The sequence below is a fragment of the Parus major genome, chromosome 1A, assembly GCF_001522545.3.
Source record: "Parus major isolate Abel chromosome 1A, Parus_major1.1, whole genome shotgun sequence".
NCBI lineage: Eukaryota > Metazoa > Chordata > Aves > Passeriformes > Paridae > Parus > Parus major.
This window is the reverse complement of record NC_031773.1, coordinates 556513-560209: the sequence shown is the minus strand read 5'-3', so window position 1 is coordinate 560209 and position 3697 is coordinate 556513. Positions and strand designations below refer to the sequence as shown.

The window sequence follows — 3697 nt, the reverse complement described above, 5'->3', positions numbered from 1 at the left end:
TCAGAGCGGGAATTTTGTGCAGCTTTATCCCTTTGATTCTGCTCTTTGCTCTCCATGGAAAAAGGGAGAGATTTGGGAATTTTGTTCCCTTTCCCACCTTCCCGAGGCGAGGTTTGGCTGTTCCAATCCTCCCTCAGGATTCCATTTCTGCTTCTTTCCCTCTCATTTCCCCCTTCCCAAAACCCCTCAGGGCTTCCCAAAAACCCATCCCCTCAACCCTTCCCTGGATCCGGATGGGAGAGGACGAGGAAGAGCCATGGAATGATCCAGGGAAAGCAGGAAAACCCTTCCCAGGTTCCCAGGATCCCACATGGGATCGTTCAGGACCCCAAACTTTCCTTTCCTCCAGCCCCAAATCTCACATTTGGAGATTTAAACATGGAAATATCCCAGGATTTAATTTTTCTTGGAAAAAAGGATGGAGATTTGGCAACAGGGATTTTTCCATGTGCTCCAAGGCTGAGGCTCCTGAAGGACTCAGGATTTCTCCCACCCCAAAATTCCCTTTTTTTTTTTTTGTTTTTTGTTTTTCCCAGCTGTTTCACCTCCCTCCACCCTCACCAAATTCCCGGAGCTCCTGCGGGATGGGATGCTCGGGGTGTGAATTTTGGGATCGGGGATTTTCCCAGCCCTGGGGGATGGATCATTGCGTGATTCCCAAATCCTGGATGGGGAACGGGAATGTTGACAAAAACCCTTCCCGAGCTTCCTGGGGGAGCCCTGGGATTTTCCTGCCCCGCCTGGAATCCCGGAGCTGCATTTCCCCCGCGGCTCCTTCACCACTGACTGAATCCAGCGCTTTTTCCTGGGATTTTTTTTCCCCCCAGCTTTTCCCGCTTAACAAAACTCTGGGAATCTCAGCTGAGGAAAGGCAGAACAAGGGGAAAATGCGGCTGGAGCCATCCACACCCATTCCTGCTCCTCGCCGGGATGGATATCCTGACAAAACGAGAAGAAATCAAAGGAAAAAAAACAAGGAAAAGCTGATTTTTTGGGATTGGGTTCATTTTTACCGGGAGGGTTGTGCCTCACCGCTGCAGGAAGTTTTTATGGAGCAGGAAAAAAAGCTGGAATTGGGGTTTTCTCCTCGGTAAAAAAAGGCAGGAAAAGGAGGAAAACCCACCCGCGGTGGATCCGAGGGGATGGGAATGAAATCCGCGCTGCCGGAGGGAGCCGCTCCTCCCGCCGGGAACTGCTGGGATACCCAGGAGCGTTTTCCAGGAATTTTCTCGGGATGCTGCCGAGCCGGCAGGAGCGTTTGTGTCTCCTGGGAAATCTCCCGCTTGCTTTGGAAGGAGGAAAACGCCCAAATTCCAGCTCTGGAAAAGCGGGATCGGAGCTTTCCGGCCGCTCCTCGGGACCGGGATCGGGATGGAGCGGGATTCTCCCTGATCCAAAGTAAGTCTGGGATAAAACTGTGGATGGGACCTGGAGACTTCTTAAACTCTGCCTGCCTCCGCTTCCCTGAGGAGCTTTTCCCGGTGCTGATTCCCAAAATCCAGTGCCTCGCTCTCCTCCCCATCCCTGCGGTGCCAGCAGGGATTTATCTCCCGATTTTTCCTTTTCCCAAATTTTCCCAATCCTTCCCCATGCTCCCTATTCCGATCCACCTCCCAGAATTACCAGAATAATAATAATAATAAAAACAAAAAATTATTTTTCCTAGGAGGGAGAGCGATGGGAATTTTGAATCCCTTGATATCCAAACACCTTGGATTGCTTTTCCCAATTCTGCCTAATTTTATTTCTCCCTAAAAAAAAACCACAAAAAACCCCAAAAAAACAACCCTGGAATCTGATTTCCCAAGGAAAACACTGAAATATTGAAAGTTTCTGGAAAGTGGGGAATAAATGAAACCTAGGCACTCACCTGCTTCTCCTGGATTCTTGGGATGGGAAGGATTTGCCGTGGAATCACTCCCGGGAAAGAGGCATCGGGAGCCTTTCCCGAACTTCTCCTCCCTGGCTCTTCCCTGATTCCTTTTTCAGGGACCGGGATATTTTTTCCCCTCTCTCTGGAAACCTTTTCCCCCCTCCCTGGTGTATTTATAAAAAATGAGGGATCACGGGGTTGGAGTCGTAATTCCAGACGCGGAGCCGTGCTTTGGGAATGATTTCATTAAAATGAGATCAGAGCGAGCCGGCGACGTCACGGAGCCTCTCCCCATCCATCCGCAGGGAAAAAATCCGGGAAAAGGAGAGGGGGGGGAGGGAAAAGACGTCGGATCCCAAAAATCTGGGAAGAGTCACCCCAAAGTGGGGCTGGCATTTTGTAGGATCACGCACGGCTTTGTCCCCGGGGTTTTGGGGGCAGGGATGTTTTAATTCCAAAGGTTTTTCCGGCTCTGTGGATGGTTGGCGTTCCAGCATGGATTGACGTTATCCCAATGAATGTGGTTTTATTCCCAGAGTGGGGATTTGGGAGGGTTTTCCCTGTTTTTCCCCATTTCCAGGGATTTTTTCCCATTCAAGCAAGGAAAACCCTGGCAAATGGAAATTTTGGGAAACTTCTTCCAGGATTTGTTGGCACGATCCCGGGTGGAGCTTTAGAAGAGGATGGGAAGGACGAGGTGTGGGATGAGGGAAGAAATCTCCCATTCCCTAAAACTCCAGCAGGATTAATTTGGGATTAATCCCAAAAATCCAGCAGCCGGGTGGGAAAAAATCCCAGTTTGGGCTCCCAGCACCAGACTGGTCCCAGTGTGGGATTCCCAGAGAGGAAATTCCTGGAATCCCCCAAGGTTTGGGAGCAGGAGAGATGGAGATGGGGATTTGGGAACAGGGATGGGGATTTGGGAACAGGGATGGAGATTTGGGAACAAGGATGGGAATTTGGGAACAGGGATGGGGATTTGGGAACAGGGACAAGGATTTGGGAACAGGGATGTAAATTCGGGAACAAGGATGAGGATGGNGATTTGGGAACAGGGACAAGGATTTGGGAACAGGGATGTAAATTCGGGAACAAGGATGAGGATGGGGATTTGGGAACAGGGATGGAGATTTGGGAACAAGGATGGGAATTTGGGAACAGGGATGGAGATTTGGGAACAGGGATGGGGATGGAGATTTGGGAACAGGGACGAGGATTTGGGAACAGGGATGTAAATTCGGGAACAGGGATGATGATGGGGATTTGGGAACAGGGATTTTCCATGGGATCCAAGGAAGATCTCAGGTCTCTGGTGCTCCTTCCAAAGGGTCCCACCATGGATTTGTGGCTGGGCCAGGTTCTCCTGGAGGCTCCAGGACCAAATTATCCAAACTTCCTTCCTGAAACTTCCTTGGAAAAGCCATCACCAAGCTGGAGGGGAGCTGTTATCCCTGGGAACGGGGAAAATCCTGCAAAAAGTGGGAAAATCCATGGAAAAACCCCCAGAACTGGCAGAGACCCAGGATGGGCTCTGATTTTGGGTGGGGAGATGTTCCCACTCCTGGCCTGGAGAGAAGGAGCCAGAATCATGGGAATTCCTGGATGAGGATCCAGGATCTGAGCTGGGAATGGCGGGAGCTTCCCTTTGGCTCCAAACTTTGGGAATTCTGCCCAACGGGATCCTCCTCTCCGGCAATTCCTTCCTCTCCCATCACAATTCAGAGCTTCCAGCTCCTGGAATGAGGTTTTGGCTTCTCCCCTTCCCCGAGGTCTGGGTGGGAATTTTCTTCTCCCAATGTTTGGAATTTTGGAGCCGTTTCTGGC

The 3697-nt window shown here is 50.7% G+C and overlaps 1 protein-coding gene across 1 annotated transcript in view; it reads right to left on the bottom strand.

The window, feature by feature from the left end:
• UCN3 (urocortin 3) overlaps nt 1–2784 on the bottom strand; it is a 6239-nt gene extending 3455 nt beyond the window's left edge. The window contains exon 1 of the mRNA XM_015627147.3: nt 1871–2784. The gene's annotated coding sequence lies outside the window, so the exon portion shown is untranslated. The remainder of the gene's footprint in view (nt 1–1870) is intronic.
• Nucleotides 2785–3697: the final 913 nt, after the last annotated feature.